The sequence below is a fragment of the Tachyglossus aculeatus genome, chromosome 4 (assembly GCF_015852505.1).
Source record: "Tachyglossus aculeatus isolate mTacAcu1 chromosome 4, mTacAcu1.pri, whole genome shotgun sequence".
Taxonomy (NCBI): domain Eukaryota; kingdom Metazoa; phylum Chordata; class Mammalia; order Monotremata; family Tachyglossidae; genus Tachyglossus; species Tachyglossus aculeatus.
Genome location: NC_052069.1, coordinates 88,729,896 through 88,750,189, shown reverse-complemented (window position 1 = coordinate 88,750,189; position 20,294 = coordinate 88,729,896). Strand labels below are relative to the sequence as shown.

At 44.3% G+C, this 20,294-nt stretch overlaps 1 protein-coding gene across 1 annotated transcript in view; it reads left to right on the top strand.

Annotated features, from left to right (window-relative positions):
* The first annotated feature begins 5,804 nt into the window (after positions 1-5,804).
* PLEKHF2 (pleckstrin homology and FYVE domain containing 2) overlaps positions 5,805-20,294 on the top strand; it is a 35,152-nt gene continuing 20,662 nt past the window's right edge. Inside the window, exon 1 of the mRNA XM_038744719.1 lies at positions 5,805-5,876. The gene's annotated coding sequence lies outside the window, so the exon portion shown is untranslated. The remainder of the gene's footprint in view (positions 5,877-20,294) is intronic.

The window sequence follows — 20,294 nt, the reverse complement described above, 5'->3', positions numbered from 1 at the left end:
CAGAGGTTCTGGGTTCTAATCCCAGCTCTTGTCTGCTGTGTGACCTTGGGCAAATCACTTCACTTCTCTATGCCTCAGTTACCTCATCTGTAGAATGGGGATGGAGACGGTGAGCCCCACGTGGGACAGTGAGCCTGTTGTTGGGGCGGCGTTGCCTCTGTCTGTTGCCGAATTGCGCTCAATAAATACGATTGAATGAATGAATGACAGGGACCGCGTCCAACCCGATTTGCTTGTATCCACCCCAGCTCTTAGTACAGTGCCCCTCACATAGTAACTCCTTAACAAATATACCGCAATTATTATGCGGGACAGGGACTGTGTCCAGCCCAATGATCTTGTTACTTCCCCAGCGATTAGTACAGTGCCCCTCACATAGTAGCCCCTTAACAAATGCTTCAATTATTATGTGGTACAGGGACTGTGTCCAACCCAATGATCTTGTTACTACCCCCTTTCTCCTCTCCTCTTCCCCTCTCCATTGCCCCCCTCCCTCTGCCCTACAGCACTTGTATATATTTGTACATATTTATTACTCTATTTTACTTGTACATATTTACTACTGTGTTTTATTAATGATGTTCATACAGCTATAATTCCATTTATTCTGACAGTTTTGACACCTGTCTACCTGTTTCGTTTTGTTCTCCGTCTCCTCCTTCTAGACTGAAAGCCCATTGTTGGGTAGGGACCATCTCTATATGTTGCCGACTTAGCGCTTAGTACAGTGCTCTGCACACAGTAATCGCTCGGTAAATATGATTGATTGAATGAATGAATGAATAGTAACCCCTTAATACCGCAGTTATTATGTGGGACAGGGACTGTGTGCAACCCAATCATCTTGTTACTACAGCGTGTCTCAGTGGAAAGAGCCCTGGCTTTGGAGTCATAGGTCGTGGGTTCAAATCCTGACTCTGCCAATTGTCAGCTGGCTGACTTTGGGCAAGTCACTTCACTTCTCTGTGCCTCAGTTACCTCATCTGGAAAATGGGGATTGGGACTGTGAGCCCCCCCCCCCCCCCCACGTGGGACAACCTGATCACCTTGTAACCTCCCCAGCGCTTAGAACAGTGCTTTGTACATAGTAAGCGCTTAAGAAATGCCATTATTATTATTAGAACAGTGCTTTGCACATAGTAAGCACTTAAGAAATGCCATCATTATTGTTATTATTATTACCCCCAATGATTTTGTTACTTTGCTTGTACATTGATTGGGCAGGGGTAGGGACTGTCTCTATATGTTGCCAACTTGTACTTCCCAAGTGCTTAGTACAGTGCTCTGCACACAGTAAGCGCTCAATAAATACGATTGATGATGATGATGATGATGATGATTGTACATCACTTCGTACAATGCCCGGCACATAGGAAGGAGCTTAACCAATTAACAATACTTGTGGTAATTGTTAACAAATACCACAGTTATTGCCCCAAGGGCAGGTTCCTCACTTTTTTTTTTTTCCCAAGGCGAGGCCTACAACTCGTCCCTCGCCCGAGGCCCAAGATGGCGTCGTGGTAACTCCCCAGCGCTTAGAACAGCACTTTGCACATAGTAAGCGCTTAAGAAATGCCATCATTATTATTATTGTTATTACCCCCCAATGATTTTGTTACTTCGCTTGTACATTCATTCATTCATTCAATCGTATTTATTGAGCACATACTGTGTGCAGAGCACTATACTAAGCGCTTGGGAAGTACAAGTTGGCAACATATAGAGACGGTCCCTACCCAACAACAGGCTTATTGTACTTCGATTGTACATCACTTCGTACAATGCCTGGCACATAGGAAGGAGCTTAACCAATTAACAATACTTGTGGTAATTGTTAACAAATACCACAGTTATTGCCCCAAGGGCAGGTTCCTCACTTTTGTTTTTTTTTCCAAGGTGAGGCCTACAACTCGTCCCTCGCCCAAGGCCCAGGATGGCGTCGCGGTGGCTCCCTAGCACTTAGAACAGCGCTTTGCACATAGTAAGCACTTAATAAATGCCATTATTATTATCATTATTACCCCCCAATGATTTTGTACTTGTACATTCATTCAGTCGTATTTATTGAGCACTTATTGTGTGCAGAGCTACCAGTGGCTACCAATCAATCTGCGCATCAGGCAGAAACTCCTCACCCTGGGCTTCAAGGCTGTCCATCCCCTCGCCCCCTCCTACCTCACCTCCCTTCTGTCCTTCTCCAGCCCAGCCCGCACCCTCCGCTCCTCCAAAGCTGATCTCCTCACCGTACCTCGCTCTCGCCTGTCCCGCCATCGACCCCCGGCCCACGTCCTCCCCCGGGCCTGGAATGGCCTCCCTCTGCCCCTCCACCAAGCTCGCTCTCTTCCTCCCTTCAAGGCCCTGCTGAGAGCTCACCTCCTCCAGGAGGCCTTCCCAGACTGAGCCCCTTCCTTCCTCTCCCCCTCGTCCCCCTCTCCATCCCCCCGTCTTACCTCCCTCCCTTCCCCACAGCACCTGTATATATGTTTGTACATATTTTTTTACTCTATTTATGTATTTATTTAATTTATTTGTACATATCTATTCTATTTATTTTATTTTGTTAGTATGTTTGGTCTCTGTCTCCCCCTTTTAGACTGTGAGCCCACTGTTGGGTAGGGACTGTCTCTATATGTTGCCAATTTGTACTTCCCAAGCGCTTAGTACAGTGCTCTGCACATAGTAAGCGCTCAATAAATACGATTGATGGTGATGATGATGATGATATTACCCTCTAATGATTTTGTTACTTTGCTTGCTTAGTACAGTGCTCTGCACACAGTAAGCACTCAACAAATATGATTGAATGAAGGAATGATTGTACATCGCTTCGCACAATGCCGGGCACATAGGAAGGAGCTTAACCAATTAACAATACTTGTGGTAATTGTTAACAAACACCACAGTTATTGCCCCAAGGGCAGGTTCCTCGCTTTTTTTTTTCCCAAGGCGAGGCCTACAACTCGTCCCTCGCCCGAGGCCGAAGATGGTGTCGCGGTAACTCCCCAGCACTTAGAACAGCGCTTTGCACATAGTAAGTGCTTAAGAAATGCCATCATTATTATTATTATTACCCCCCAATGATTTTGTTACTTGTACATTCATTCAGTCGTATTTATTGAGCGTTTATTGTGTGCAGAGCACTGTACTAAGCGCTTGGGAAGTACACGTTGGAAAACATATAGAGACGGTCCGTACCCAACGACAGGCTTATTGTACTTCGATTGTACATCGCTTTGCACAATGCCCAGCACATAGGAAGGAGCTTAACCAATTAACAATACTTGTGGTAATTGTTAACAAACACCACAGTTATTGCCCCAAGGGCAGGTTCCTCGCTTTTGTTTTTTTTTCCAAGGTGAGGCCTACAACCCGTCCCTCGCCCAAGGCCCAGGATGGCGTCGCGGTGGCTCCCTAGCACTTAGAACAGCTCTTTGCACATAGTAAGCACTTAATAAATGCCATTATTATCATCATTATTACCCTCTAATGATTTTGTTACTTTGCTTGCTTAGTACAGTGCTCTGCACACAGTTAGCGCTCAATAAATATGATTGAATGAATGAATGATTGTACATCGCTTCGTACAATGCCCAGCACTTAGGAAGGAGCTTAACCAATTAATAATACTTGTGATGATTGTTAACAAACACCACAGTTATTGCCCCAAGGGCAGGTTCCTCGCTTTTTTTTCCCCAGACTGAGCCTCCTCCTTCCTCTCCCCCTCCTTCCCCTCCCCACAGCACCTGCATATTCATTCATTCAATCATATTTATTAAGCGCTTACTGCGTGCAGAGCACTGTACTAAGTGCTTGGGAAGTACAAGTCGGCAACATATAGAGACGGTCCCTACCCAACAGGGGGCTCACATATATGTATATATGTTTGTATGTATAGAGAAGCAGTGTGGCTCAGTGGCAAAGAGCCCGGGCTTTGGAGTCAGAGGTCATGGGTTCAAATCCCGGCTCCGTCAATTGTCAGCTGTGTGACTTTGGGCAAGTCACTTCACTTCTCTGGGACTCAGTTACCTCATCTGTAAAATGGGGATTAAGATTGTGAGCCGCCCGTGGGACAACCTGATCACCTTGTAACCTCCCCAAGCACTTAGAACAGTGCTTTGCACATAGTAAGCACTTAATAAATGCCATTATCATTATTATTATTTTATTTGTACATATTTATTCTATTTATTTTATTTTGTTAATATGTTTTGTTTTGTTGTCTGTCTCCCCCTTCCAGACTGTGAGCCTGCTGTTGGGTAGGGACTGGCTCTATATGTTGCCAAATTGTACTTCCCAAGCGCTTAGTACAGTATTCTGAACACAGCAAGCGCTCAATAAATACGATTGAATGAATGAATGAATGTTGCCAACTTGTACTTCCCAAGTGCTTAGTACAGTGCTCCTCACACAGTAAGCGCTCAATAAATATGATAGAATGAACGAATAGGGACCGTCTCTATATGTTGCCAACTTGTACTTCCCAAGCCCTTAGTCCAGTGCACTGCACACAGTAACCGCTCAATAAATACGATTGAATGAATGAATGAGTAGGGACCATCTCTCTATGTTGCCAACTTGGACTTCCCAAGCGCTTAGTACAGTGCTCTGCACACAGTAAGTGCTCAATACGATTGAATGAATGAATAGGGACCGTCTCTATATGTTGCCGACTTGTCCTTCCCAAGTGCTTAGTACAGTGCTCTGCACACAGTAAGTACTCAATATGATTGAATGAATGAATAGGGACCGTCTCTATATGTTGCCAACTTGTCATTCATTCATTCATTGTCGCATTTATTGAGTGCTTACGTTGTGCAGAGCACTGGACTAAGCGCTTGGGAAGGACAAGTTGGCAACAGATAGAGACGGTCCCTACCCACCAGCGGGCTCGCAGTCTAGAAGGGGGAGACAGACAACGAAACAAATTAACAAAGTAAAATAAATAGAATAAATGTTGCCAACTTGTCCTTCCCAAGCGCTTAGTAGAGTGCTCTGCACACAGTAAGTGCCCAATAAATAGGACTGAATGAATGTCTATATGTTTGTACATATTTATTACTCTATTTATTTTACTTGTCCATATCTATTCTATTTATTTTATTTTGTTAGTATGTTTGGTTTTGTTCTGTCTCCCCCTTTTAGACTGTGAGCCCACTGTTGGGTAGGGACTGTCTCTCTATGTTGCCAACTTGTCCTTCCCAAGCGCTTAGTACAGTGCTCTGCACACAGTAAGCACTCAATAAATACGATTGATGATGATGATGATGACTGTGAGCCCACTGTTGGGCAGGGACTGTCTCTCGATGTTGCCAACTTGTCCTTCCCAAGCGCTTAGTCCAGTGCTCTGCACACAGTAAGCGCTCAATAAATACGATTGATTGATTGACATCATCATCATCAATTGTATTTATTGAGCGCTTACTGTGTGCAGAGCACTGGACTAAGCGCTTGGGAAGTACAAACTGGCAACACATAGAGACGGCCCCTACCCAACAGCGGGCTCACAGTCTAAAAGGGGGAGACAGAGAACAAAACCAAACATACTAACAAAATAAAATAAATAGAATAGATATGTACAAATAAATAGAGTAATAAATAAATAAATAGAGTAATAATGAGTAATAATAATAATGACGAATGAGGTCTACAATCGGGCCCTCGCCCGAGGCCCAAGATGGCGTCGCGATGGCTCCCCTCAGGGCGCGCGGCCACGCCCCCCCGCACCCCCGCGTTACGTCACGGGGTTGGCGGTTGGGCGCGCGCGCATGCGCGCTGGGGTAGCGCCGGCGGAGGGCGGCGCGGAGTCGGCGGCCTCTGGGCAGAGCGTGTTGGACGCCCCCGGCCCGCGCCCAGGAGGGCTCCCCGGCGGGAGCGGGGTAGGTGCTGCGCGGACGCGGCGGCGCGAGGACACAGGCCGACGCACAGCGCGCGTGCGCGCGCGCCTCCACCCTCGGGGCCGCCGCCATGTTGGGCGCCCTGGAAACCGCTCTCTGACAGGCCGAGGCGCCCCCCCCCCCTTCCCCTCAGCACTTGCATCTATTTCTACAGCATCATCATCATCATAATGGCATTTATGAAGCGCTTACTATGTGCAAAGCACTTCTATAGGCGCTGGGGAGGTTACGTGGTGATGAGGTTGTCCCATGATGGCATTTATTAAGCGCTTACTATGTGCAAAGCACTGTTCTGTAGGCGCTGGGGAGGTTACGAGGTGATGAGGTTGTCCCACGGGGGTGCTTACGGTTTTAATCCCCATTTTACAGATGAGGGAACTGAGGCCCAGAGAAGTGAAGTGATAATAATGATAGCATTTATCAAGCGCTTACTATGTGCAAAACACTGTTCTGTAAGCGCTGGGGAGGTTACAAGGTGATGAGGTTGTCCCACGGGGGGCTCACAGTTTTAATCCCCATTTTACAGATGAGGGGACTGAGGCCCAGAGAAGTGAAGTAGTAATAATGATAATAATGATAGCATTTATTAAGCGCTTACTACGTGCGAAGCACCATTCTGTAAGCGCTGGGGAGGTTACGAGGTGATGAGGTTGTCCCATGATGGCATTTATTAAGCGCTTATTATGTGCAAAGCACTGTTCTAAAAGCGCTGGGGAGGTTACAAGGTGATGAGGTTGTCCCACGGGGGGCTTACAATTTTAATCCCCATTTTACATATGAGGGAACTGAGGCCCAGAGAAGTGAAGTGATAATAATAATGGCATTTATTAAGCACTTACTGTGTGCGAAGCACTGTTCTGTAAGCGCTGGGGAGGTTACAAGGTGATGAGGTTGTCCCACGGGGGGCTCAAAGTTTTAATCCCCATTTTCAGATGAGGGAACTGAGGCCCAGAGAAGTGAAGTGATAATAATGATGGCATTTATTAAGCGCTTGCTATGTGCAAAGCACTGTTCTGTAAGCGCTGGGGAGGTTACGAGGTGATGAGGTTGTCCCACGATGGCATTTATTAAGCGCTTACTATGTGCAAAGCACTGTTCTGTAAGCGCTGGGGAGGTTATAAGGTGATCAGGTTGTCCCACGGGGGACTCACAGTTTTAATCCCCATTTTCAGATGAGGGAACTGAGGCCCAGAGAAGTGAAGTGATAATAATAATGGAATTTATTAAGCGCTTTCTGTGTGCAAAGCACTGTTCTGTAAATGCTGGGGAGGTTGCGAGGTGATGAGGTTGTCCCATGATAGCATTTATTAAGCCCTTACTATGTGCAAAGCACCGTTCTATAAGCGCTGGGGAGGTTACGGGGTGATGAGGTTGTCCCACGGGGGCTCACAGTTTTAATCCCCATTTTCAGATGAGGGAACTGAGGCCCAGAGAAGTGAAGTGATAATAATGATAGCGTTTATGAAGTGCTGACTATGTGCAAAGCACCGTTCTGTAAGCGCTGGGGAGGTTACGAGGTGATGGGGTTGTCCCACACGATAGCATTTATTAAGCACTTACTATGTGCAAAGCACTGTTCTGTAAGCGCTGGGGAGGTTATAAGGTGATGAGGTTGTCCCACGGGGGCCTCACAGTTTTAATCCCCATTTTCAGATGAGGGAACTGAGGCCCGGAGAAGTGAAGTGATAATACTGATAGCATTTATTAAGCGCTTACAATTTTAATCCCCATTTTACAGATGAGGGAACTGAGGCCCAGAGAAGTGATAATAATAATGGCATTTATTAAGCACTTACTGTGTGCAAAGCACTGTTCTGTAAATGCTGGGGAGGTTACGAGGTGATGAGGTTGTCCCATGGTAGCATTTATTAAGCGCTTACTATGTGCAAAGCACTGTTCTGTAAGCGCTGGGGAGGTTACAAGGTGATCAGGTTGTCCCACGGGGGACTCACAGTTTTAATCCCCATTTTCAGATGAGGGAACTGAGGCCCGGAGAAGTGAAGTGATAATACTGATAGCATTTATTAAGCGCTTACAATTTTAATCCCCATTTTACAGATGAGGGAACTGAGGCCCAGAGAAGTGATAATAATAATGGCATTTATTAAGCACTTACTGTGTGCAAAGCACTGTTCTGTAAATGCTGGGGAGGTTACGAGGTGATGAGGTTGTCCCATGGTAGCATTTATTAAGCGCTTACTATGTGCAAAGCACTGTTCTGTAAGCGCTGGGGAGGTTACAAGGTGATCAGGTTGTCCCACTGGGGGGCTCACAGTTTTAATCCCCATTTTCCAGATGAGGCCCAGAGAAGTGAAGTGACTTGCCCAAAGTCACCCAGCTGACAAGTGGCAGAGCCGGGATTTGAACCCATGACCTCTGACTCCAAAGCTTGTGCTCTTTCTACTGAGCCACGCTGCTTCCCAATATTCATTCCTCGTTAATGATGGGTATATAGCTATTATATGATTTATACATATATTATCTCTATATAGATATCTATAGCTATCTATCGATCTTTTTCGATAATAATAATAATGATAGAGAAGCAGCGTGGCTTTCCACTGAGCCACACTGCTTCTCAATATTCATTCCTCGTTAATGATGGGTATATAGCTATCTATATGATTTATACATATGTGATCTATATATATAGATGTCTATGGCTATCTTTCGATCTTTTTTGATAATAATAATAATGATAGAGAAGCAGCGTGGCTCAGTGGAAAGAGCCCGGGCTTGGGAGTCAGAGGTCATGGGTTCAAATCCCGGCTCTGCCAATTGTCAGCTGTGTGACTTTGTGCAAGTCACTTCACTGGGCCTCAGTTCCCTCATCTGGAAAATGGGGATAAAGGCTGTGAGCCCCACGTGGGACAGCCTGTTCACCTTGTATCCTCCCCAGCGCTTAGAACATAGTAAGCGCTTAAGAAATGCCATCATTATTATTATTATTAAGTCCCAAACCAGCTCTCTTCCTCCCTTCAAAGGCCTACTGAGAGGTCACCTCCTCCAGGAGGCCTGCCCAGACTGAGCCCCACCCCCCTCTGCCCTGCCCCCTTCCCCTCCCCACAGCACTTGTGTCTATTTCTACATATCTATTACTCTATTTTATTAATCATGTGTTGTGTCTTTCTACATTATCTGTTACTCTTTAATGAAGTATAGATAGCTATAATTCTGTTGATCTGTTTTGATAATAATAATAATAATAATGATGGTATCTGTTAAGCGCCCAACTAGCTGTCTTCCTCCCTTCAAAGGCCTACTGAGAAGTACCAGCAACAGCGTGGCTCAGTGGAAAGAGCCCGGGCTTGGGAGTCAGAGGTCGTGGGTTCTAATCCCGGCCACGCCACTTGTCAGCTGTGTGACTTTGGGCGAGTCACTTCACTTCTCTGAGCCTCAGTTCCCTCATCTGTAAAATGGGGATGAAGACTGTGAGCCCCAAGTGGGACAACCTGATCACCTTGTAACCCCAGCGCATAGACCAGTGTTTGGCACATAGTAAGCACTTAACAAATACCATCATCATCATCATCATTATTATTGTTATTACTGAGAGGTCACCTCCTCCAGGAGGCCTGCCCAGATTGAGCCCCCCCGCCCCCTTCCCATCCCCACAGCACTTGTGTCTATTTCTACATATCTATTACTCTTTAATGATGGGTATTCATTCATTCAGTCGTATTTATTGAGCGCTTACTGTGTGCAGAGCACTGTACTAAGCGCTTGGGAAGTACAAGTCGGCAACATAGAGAGACGGTCCCTACCCAACAACAGGCTCACAGTCTAGAAGGGGGAGACAGACAACAAAACAAAACATGGAGACAGGTGTCAAAATCTTCAGAACAAATAGAAGTAAAGCTAGATGCACATCAGTAACAAAATAAATAGAACAGTAAATATGTACAAGTTAAATAGAGTAATAAATCTGTACAAATATATACATTTATACATTTAGCTATATATATTATAGCTATCTACACATTAAAGAGTAACAGATATGTGGAAATAGACGCAACACATGATTAATAAAATAGAGTAAAAGATATGTAGAAATAGACACAAGTGCTGCGGGGAGGGGAAGGAGGTAGGGCGGAGGGGATGGGGAGGAGGAGAGGGAAAAGGCTCAGTCAGGGAAGGCCTCCTGGAGGAGGTGAGCTCTCAGTAAGGGCTTTGAAGGGAGGAAGAGAGCTAGCTTGGCGGATGGGCGGAGGGAGGGCATTCCAGGACGGGCCAGGCCTCTAGACTGTGAGCCCACTGTTGGGTAGGGACCGTCTCTATATGTTGCCAACTTGTACTTCCCAAGCGCTTAGTACAGTGCTCTGCACACAGTAAGCGCTCAATAAATACGATTGATTGATTGATTGAAGGACGTGGGCTGGGGATCGACGGCGGGACAGGCGAGAACGAGGCCCAGTGAGGAGGTTAGTGGCGGCCGAGGAGCAGAGGATGCGGGCTGGGCTGGAGAAGGAGAAAAGGGAGGTGAGGTAGGAGGGGGCGAGGGGATGGACAGCCTTGAAGCCCAGGGTGAGGAGTTTTTGCCTGATGCGTAGGTTGGCAGGCAGCCACTGGAGATTTTTGAGGAGGGGAGTGACATGCCCAGAGCATTTCTGCATAAAGATAATCTGGGCAGCAGAGTGAAGTGTAGACTGAAGCGGGGAGAGGCAGGAGGATGGGAGATCAGAGAGGAGGCTGATGCAGTAAAGGAGACATGCATCGATCTATTTTGATAATAAGAATAAGGATGGTATCTGTTAAGCGCCAAGCTAGCTCTCTTCCTCCCTTCAAAGCCCTACTGAGAGCTCACCTCCTCCAGGAGGCCTGCCCAGACTGAGGCCCCCCTCCCTCTGCCCTGCTCCCTTCCTCTCCCCACATGTCTATTTCTACATATCTTTTACTCTATTTTATTAATCATGTGTTGCGTCTATTTCTACATTTCTGTTACTCTTTAATGATGCGTAGATAGCTATAATTCCATTGATCTATTTTGATAATAATAATGATGGTATCTGTTAAGCGCCAAACTAGCTCTCTTCCTCCCTTCAAAGCCCTACTGAGAGCTCACCTCCTCCAGGAGGCCTGCCCACACTGAGGCCCCCCTCCCTCCCTCTGCCCTTGCCCCCTTCCCCTCGCCACTTGTATCTACTTCTACATATCTTTTACTCTATGTTATTAATCGTGTTGTGTCTGTTTCTACATATCTTTTACTCTTTAATGATGTGTAGATAGCTATAATTCTGTTGATCTATTTTGATGATGATAATAATAGTAATGATGGTATCTGTTAAGCGCCAAACTAGCTCTCTTCTTCCCTTCAAAGCCCTACCGAGGGCTCACCTCCTCCAGGAGGCCTTCCCAGACTAAGCCCCCTTTTTCCTCTCCTCCTCCCCTTCGCCCCCGCCCTTCCTCCTTCCCCTCCCCACAGCACCTGTATATATGTACAGATTTATTACTTTATTTTATTAATGATTGTGCATATAGCTATAATTCTGTTTATTTTGATGGTATTGACGTCTGTTATGCTGTTTTTCTCCCCCAGTCTAGACTTTGAGCCCGTTGTTGGGGAGGGACTGTCTCTATATTTTCCTGATTTGTACTTTCCCAAGTGCTTAGTACAGTGCTCTGCACACAGTAAGCGCTCAATACATATGATTGAATGACTAATAGTAATAATGATGGTAAACAAAACATGGAGACAGGTGTCAAAATCGTCAGAACAAATAGATTAAAGCTGTATGCACATCATTAACAAAATAAAACGAATAGTAAATATGTACTAAACACTTTCCAATGGCTGTTAACACTGTCCAGATATTTCCTAACGTAGTGTTGTGGTGACCCAGCCAAGAGGAAAAAGTCTCAATTGTATTTTCAACACAGTCTTATAGATGTCTTTTAAATATCTGATGCAGAAAGAAATATTTGATACCATCAGCATCTGAATCTTCCTTGCCCCATAGCATATTGTGGTCTCCCAAGTGCTTAGTACAGTGCTTTGCACACAGCGCTCAGTAAATAATCTCTCCCCCTGTGAGCTCGTTGTGGTCAGGGATTGTCACTGTATTGCTGTATTGTACTTTCCAAGAGCTTAGTATAATGCTGTGCACACAGTAAGCGCTCAATAAATACTGAATTTATTCAGTATTGATTGAATGAATGAATAAATACGATTTAATGAATGATCATGTGCCTCAGTTCCCTTATCCGCCAAATGGGGGTTCAGTACCTGTTCTCCCACCTACTTAAACTGTGAGCCTTATTGGGACTTGATAGTCTTGTATCTACCTCAGCGCTTAGTACAGTATTTGGGAAGTAGTAAGTGCTTAATAATGATAATAATAATAATGGCATTTATTAAGTGCTTACTATGTGCAAAACACTGTTCTAAGCTTAACAAATGCTGCTGTTGTTATTACTGTTACCATATAAACGGGGGAGTTGCTCATAAATAGGGTTTTTTTCATAAAAACCTTTGTCTCCGTGAGCAGGGATTGTCACTATTGCTGTAGTGTACTTTCCCAAGCGCTTAGTGTGGTCCTCTGCACACAGTAGGTGCTCAATAAATACGATTGAATGAATGAATGAATTGCCAGGTTTGTGCGCTGATGAGGGAAAATTGAATTTGAATTCCTGTGATCTTTTTCTTTAGGCTTTCGGTATTAAGGACCTCATATGCGTTACGATGTAGGAGATAGGCCTTAGAGAAAATGAAGGTTTAGAACAAGTGATGGCATGCAGAATATGCAAATCTAAATGCTTGAGAAAATTAAGTTAACCATATAGGCTAGCAAAGTATGTATGGAGTCTTTCTGCTGTTTTAGCATTTAAAACTGGTAATTGATTACAGAAGCTTGGAAATAATCGATGTTTTGTGGACGGTTATTAACAGTGTTGGCTAGCACTGAACAGATCAACATTGGTGGTTTTTAGTATCACAAACCTATATAATTTGCCGTGAAACCCCAGAAGTGATAATGTTCCTCAGCTAGCTGTATATTTACTCCTAGAAAGGCAAAAGGGATTTATAAATGCTTCCCTGTTAAATTGTAGTTTTTTTGTTTTGGTTTTTTGTTACCAGTTATCAGCTAGGTTTACGGTGAAAATAGTTGATATTCAGTCACTTTGGAGAAGCAGCTTGGAGCTGGGAGTCAGAAGGACCTGGGTTCTAATCCCAGCTCCACCACTTGTCTGCTGTGTGACCTTGGGCAAGCCACTTCACTTCTCTGTGCCTCCTTTACCGCATCTGTAAAATGGGGATTAAGACTGTGAGCCCCATGTGGGACATGGACCGTGTCCAACATGATTGCCTTGTCTCTACCACAGAACTTAGTACAGTGCCTGGCTCATAGTAAGTGCCTTTACAAATACCATAATCAATCAATCAATCGTATTTATAGAGCGCTTACTGTGTGCAGAGCACTGTACTAAGCGCTTGGGAAGTACAAGTTGGCAACATATAGAGACAGTCCCTACCCAACAGTGGGCTCACAGTCTAAAAAAAAAAATGGTCATATCAATTTCGTTGGCCTTTTCAGTTCTGCAGGCATCCAAGGGTGAATTTCAAGGGCAGTGACATTGAGTATAAAGGAAACTAAATATATGAAAATCGTGTGTGTGTGTGTGTGTGTGTGTGTGTGTGTGTGTGTGTGTGTGTGTGTGTGTGTGTTCAATGTCTTCAGCCTTGCTGATTTCTAAGCAGTAATAAAAAAAATATAGTAAATGAAAGAAATGTGGTTTTCCCAGCACCTCTGGAATTTATAAACAGATTTATTTGTCCTTTTAGTCCATAAAAATAACTACTAATGAGGCCTTCTACCCCTCAAATTGCTAATGCCCACATTCAGCACTAGGTTTTATCTCTAGTTTCCCCAGTATTTTAAATAAGAAAATCAACGGCCAACACCTAAACCAGTAGATTACAGGGTTGTTCTAAGGATTCCTGCTGTCCTTTTAGTCCATAAAAAGAACTACTAATGAGGCCTTCTCCCCCTCAAATTGCTAATGCCCACATTCAGCACTAGGTTTTATCTCTAGTTTCCCCAGTATTTTTAATAAGAAAATCAACGGCCAACACCTAAACCAGTAGATTACAGAGTTGTTCTAAGGATTCCTCCTGTCCTTTTTGTCCATAAAAAGAACTATTAATGAGGCCTTCTACCCCTCAAATTGCTAATGCCCACATTCAGCACTAGGTTTTATCTCTAGTTTCCCCAGTATTTTTAATAAGAGAATCAACGGCCAACACCTAAACCAGTAGATTACAGAGCTGCTCTAAGGATTCCTGCTGTTAATTCATTGTAAACAAGCAATCTTTCTTTTAAGAAAATGAGTGCCGTTCAAATGAGGTTCAAAATTACACTATCAAAAAAAAAAAATGCTAGTTCCTAGTCAACGTACTGCCATTCTTTGTTTTAAGGTCCTTTGTTGTGAAAGTGGGTCATAAATTTTGTGCCTTTATTTTTGGAGTACACTTTGGACACACTCCGGGCATTTTTCAGATTGCGGTGCTGTGAAAGGGGTGTGGTCATTTATGGTGTTTTCAATTAAATATGTTAAAAAAAGTGAACGTTTTCCCCTGAAATGTTATTAGCCTGTATTTAACTACCTAAAGGCCCCAGGTTCAAGCCACTGTCCTTGAAACTATTCTATTTCCACCTCCCTCCTCCTCCCTACTGCTGCTTCAGCACTTCTGCACAATTTACTTGGACACTAAATCCCTTGGAAGTACATATCTTTAAACTTTGTTGCTTCGCCTACCGGTCATTTATTTTATTGTATATCTCCTCCTCTAGACTGTAAACATTTCGAGGGTAGGGATCATTTCTCTTAAGTCTTCTACTCTCCCAAGCATTAAATATTCTGCTCAGAATAAGCACTCTAAATAAAGTTTCTTGACTGAAGCTGTGCTAGAGCATCCAGGGCCACAAGGAACTAGTGAATCATTGTCACTGTTGCCAACTTGTACTTCCCAAGCGCTTAGTACAGTGCTCTGCACACAGTAAGTGCTCAATAAATACGATTGATTGATTGATTGTCCCAAGCTGAAAGCAAAACCACTGCTAAAGTCCGGGGGAACCAAGGCACCATAGCTGTCAGGGAAAGTAGGGGAGCGGGATATGTGTAAAGCCAGCAACTTCCTAGCTCGGCCCAGGCAAGTTCGCCAGGATTCAGGCTGCCGATAATGTTCCCAGTGGAAAGAGCCCGGGCTTTGGAGTCAGAGGTCATGGGTTCGAATCCCGGCTCCGCCACATGCTTGCTGTGTGACCTTAAGCCAGTCACTTAACTTCTCTGAGCCTGTGGCCTCATCTGTAAAATGGGGATTAAGACTGTGAGCCCCACGTGGGACAACTTCATCATCATCATCATCAATCGTATTTATTGAGCGCTTACTGTGTGCAGAGCACTGTACTAAGCGCTTGGGAAGTACAACTTGATCGCACTGTATCCCCCCCCAAGCGCTTAGAACAGTGCTTTGTACATAGTAAGCGCTTAACAAATGCCATCGTTATTATTATTTTATTTCCCTGTTCCTCGGGCGGGGGGAGAAAAAGGCAAACTCAAATCCCGAAAGATTCCTAGGGCTGAGTCCAGCTGCAGTGTGGGATGGAGCAGAGCCTAACAGGTGATCAGAGAGGCCTGGGAACGTGATCCCAGGCTGGTGGGGTTGGAGCCAGTCAGTCGTATTTCTTGAGCGCTTCCTGTGTGCAGGGCTCTGTACTAAGCAGTTGGGAGAGTACGATACAAGAAAAAAGACACATTCCCGGCCCACAGTGAGCTTAAAGTGCGTGGCACATAGTAAGCGCTTAATCAGTCAATCAATCAATCATATTTATTGAGCGCTTACTGTGTGCAGAGCACTGTATTAAGCGCTTGGGAAATACAAGTTGGCAACATATAGAGACGGTCCCTACCCAACAGTGGGCTCAAATACCATCATTAGAGAAGCAGGGTGACTCAGTGGAAAGAGCCTGGCCTTTGGAGTCAGAGGTCATGGGTTCGAATCCCGGCTCCGCCAGCTGTCAGCTGTGTGACTTTGGGCATGTCACTTCACTTCTCTGGGCCTCAGTGACCTCATCTGTAGAACGGGGATGAAGACTGTGAGCCCCCCGTGGGGCAACCTGATCACCTTGTAACCTCCCCAGCGCTTAGAACAGTGCTTTGCACATAGTAAGTGCTTAATAAATGCCATTATTATTATTATTATTATTATTATTATTATTAATAAAGTCTGGGGGGGATGGACCTGAGCCCAGGTTGGTTATAGGCAGCCTAGAGTGGGGGTCCAGGGAGTGCCATATCAAGAAATGTACACCCCTAAGCTGCCCTTTGGAGTTTGAAAACCCAGGGCAGTAGTCTAACAAACTCTGAACTAGAGGTCCTTAAATTTTGTTTTTATGGCGTTTGTTAAGCATTTATTTTGTGCCAAGGTACTGTACTAAGTGCTGGAGTAGTTATAAAATCATCAGGTTGGGCACAGTCCATGTCCCACGTGGGGCTCATAGCTTTAATCCCCATTTTACAGGTGAGGTCACTGGCACAGAGAAATGAAGTGGCTTGCCCAAGGTCACACAGCAGACGTATGGCAGAGCGGGGATTAGAACCCAGGTCCTTTGACTCCTAGGCCCTCGCTCTTTCCACGAGGCCACAATTGCTTCTCCAGAATTAGGGGGATCAATGAAATGGGGTGCACTTATTTAGCGCTTAGTACAGTGCCCTGCACGCAGTAAGCGCTCAATAAATACGATTGAATGGATGAATGAATAATAGTCACTTCATTTCAGATTTTTGCAGAGAAGGTGTGGCCCAACAGGGAGATCACACTCAGGTTTTGCTTGCTGAAAGCAAAACAAAAAAGTTACTTTTTGAGGTTGCCTGCCGAATCCAGCCTTTAGTCGCACAGTGCAGCGTTTAGTTCATTCATTCAATCATTCAATCGTATTTATTGAGCGCTTACCGTGTGCAGAGCACTGTACTAAGCGCTTGGGAAGTCCAAGTTGGCAACATATAGAGACGGTCCCTACCCAACAGCTTGCTCACAGTTGAGTTGTCAGCTCAAGCGTAGGACCTATTGAGTTTCTACTGAAATCGGCCTTTCCGTTGATTTGTACTTATCAATGATACTAGACTGTGAGCTCATGTTGGGTAGGGACCGTCTCTATACATCGCCAACTTGTACTTCCCAAGCGCTTAGTACAGTGCTCTGCACACAGTAAGCGCTCAATAAATATGATTGATTACCAGTCTCAGAGCAACGTGTTTGTGGCAACCTGCAATTCATTTTGAATATCGCTTAAAGTATCTGTGAAAGTCCATTTTAGGTTTTAGTGTTATCGATAGTTATGAAAGCATTGAGCAGCAGGGTGTGCAAGTAGTGTTCCACGCCACAACTGTGCTGAGTGCCGGGATAGATACAAAATAATCAGATAATAATAATAATAATAATGATGATGGCATTTATTAAGCGCTTACTATGTGCAGAGCACTGTTCTAAGCGCTGGGAAGGTTACAAGGTTTTTTCTGTAGGGAAGGTGGTTTATATATTGTTTATAGTTTATATAGAGTTGTACAGATTTGTTACTCTATTTTACTTGTACATATTTACTATTCTATTTATTTTGTTAATGATGAGCTGACAGTCCAGGGGGTGAGACAGATATTAAAATAAATTGCATATATATATATATATATATATATATATATACATATCACTCTAGGGAGGGGAGTGGGGTGACTCTCAAGTGTTTAAAGAGTACAACAATAATAATAATAATAATGATGGCATTTATTAAGCGCTATACTATATATATATATATACATAATCACTCTAGGGAGGGGAGTGGGGTGACTCTCAAGTGTTTAAAGAGTACAACAATAATAATAATAATAATGATGGCATTTATTAAGCGCTTACTATGTGCAGAGCACTGTCAGATGCAGTCCCTGCCCCTAAGGGGCTCGTGGTCTGAAAGGGAGGCAGAAGAGGTATTTTAGCCTCATTTTACGGACGCGGCAAATGCAGAGCTCGTGTTCTTTCGCCTTAGCCGTGCTGCCTCCCAAGGCACTGATTTTTTTAAAATTCAGTTTTTTTTCCCAAAATTCCAAGCATCTCAAGAGTACACGGTTTGCTCATATACGGAATTCTTGCATCAGCTATTGCCAGGAGTAGGCAGAATGATTCACAGTCACTAATGTTCCGATTTTCTGTTGCAACCCAGCCCGCCCGTTTCGCTGCTCTGCCAAACCTGTTCACCGTATCTTGAAACCATCTATCATCATCATCATCATCATCAATCGTATTTATTGAGCGCTTACTATGTGCAGAGCACTGTACTAAGCGCTTGGGAAGTACAAATTGGCAACACATAGAGACAGTCCCTACCCATCCCGCCGCCGACCCCTCTCCCCAGGCCCGCACCCTCTTCACCTTCAAAACCTTCAAAACCTTCTAATCCCAGCTCCGCCACTTGTCTGCTGGCTGGCTTTGGGCCGGTCACTTCACTTCTCTGTGCCTGTTACCTCTGTAAAATGGGGATTGTGTTGCCAATTTGTACTTCCCAAGCGCTTAGTACGGTGCTCTGCACATAGTAAGCGCTCAATAAATACGATTGATGATGATGATTAAGACCGTGAGCCCCATGGTGGGACGTGGACTGTGTCCAACCTGATTAGCTTGTATCGAGAAGCAGCGGGGCTCAGTGGAAAGAGCACGGGCTTGGGAGTCGGAGGTTGTGGGTCCTAATCCCGGCTCCGCCACTTGTCTGATGTGTGACTTTGGGCAGGTCACTTCAATCAATCAATCAATCGTATTTATTGAGCGCTTACTGTGTGCAGAGCACTGTACTAAGCGCTTGGGAAGTACAAGTTGGCAACGTAGAGAGACAGTCCCTACCCAACAGTGGGCGCACAGTCTAGAAGGGGGAGACAGAGAACAAAACCAAACATATTAACAAAATAAAATAAATAGAATAGATATGTACAAGTAAAATAAATAAATAAATAGAGTAATAAATATGTACAAACGTTCAAAGTAAAGCTTCTCCGGGCCTCAGTACCTCATCTGTAAAATGAGGATTAAGACTGTGAACCCCATGTGGGACAATCTGATTACCTTGTATCCCCCCCCAGCGCTTAGAACAGTGCTTCGCACATAGTAAGTGCTTAACGAATGCCATTATTATTGTTATTATTATTTATATTATTACTCCAGTGCTTAGACCTCCTGCCACATAGTAAATACTTAACAAGTACCATAAAAAAAAATTAAAATCGCATGTCCTCCGAGGCCTTCCCTGACTAAGCTCACATTTCCTCTACTCCTCTCCCTTCTGTATCACCTATGCACTTGAATCTGTACCTTTAATAATAATAATAATAATAACAATAATAATAATAATAATGGCATTTATTAAGCACTTAATACTCACCCTATCTCCACAGCACTTAAGTAAATATCGATAATATATTTTAATGTCCGTCTCCCCTTCTGGACCGTAAACTCTTGGTGGACAGGGAATGTGCATGCCAACTCTGTTGTACTCTCCCAAGTACTTAGTACAGGTCTCTATACACAGTAAGTGCTCACTAAATACCATTGATTGAATAGGGTAATCAATCAATCAATCATATTTATTGAGCGCTTACAGTGTGCAGAGCAACGTACCAAGCGCTTAGGAAGTACAAGTTAATTCCAAGTGAAACTCCAAATGTAGTCTATTGTAAATTTCCAAGCATTTACTAAGGTAACTTATATTTAGGGTAATATTTGCAGAAGGAAAAGTTAGGACAAGAAGTCAGTAGGCAATGGATCTTTTTAGGGTGATATTTGCAGAAGAAAAAGTTAGGACAAGAAGTCAGTAGGCAACAGATCTTTTTAGGGTAATATTTGCAGAAGAAAAAGTTAGGACAAGAAGTCAATAGGCAAAAGCTATAATCGGGGGTTGATTTTTTTAAAAAAATCCAATCATAAGCTTACACAGTGGTTGAAAGGAAAGGGCACAATCCATCCACAGGCTTCTGGACGTCAGGGATTCAGTTTGGCCTCCAGGCCTTGGCAACTGAGGGCAATGAACCAGGATTAAACCTGAAGGGAAATCTGGACTTAATTTTAAGAGAGCATTATTACCTAAGTGCAGATGCCACTGAGCGTCGTAGTTGTCGGGGAACAAAGACGTGTTTGAGGAGCTAGTTATTTGGAAGCACCGTTTAGCTGCCGTGCCATCCCTGACCCGAACCCCTGAAGAGAAGGGGGACTGCGAACAGTCAGGATTTTTGGCCTCACTGACTGTGTTGTGTCAGCCTTTTCCACGTCTGAGGGTCAGCACCTGGAGATCAAGGCCCTGCTCATACAGGATTTGGGTTCACTAACAGCCTGCTGATATCATTAACGGGCATCGAGCTTTCCAG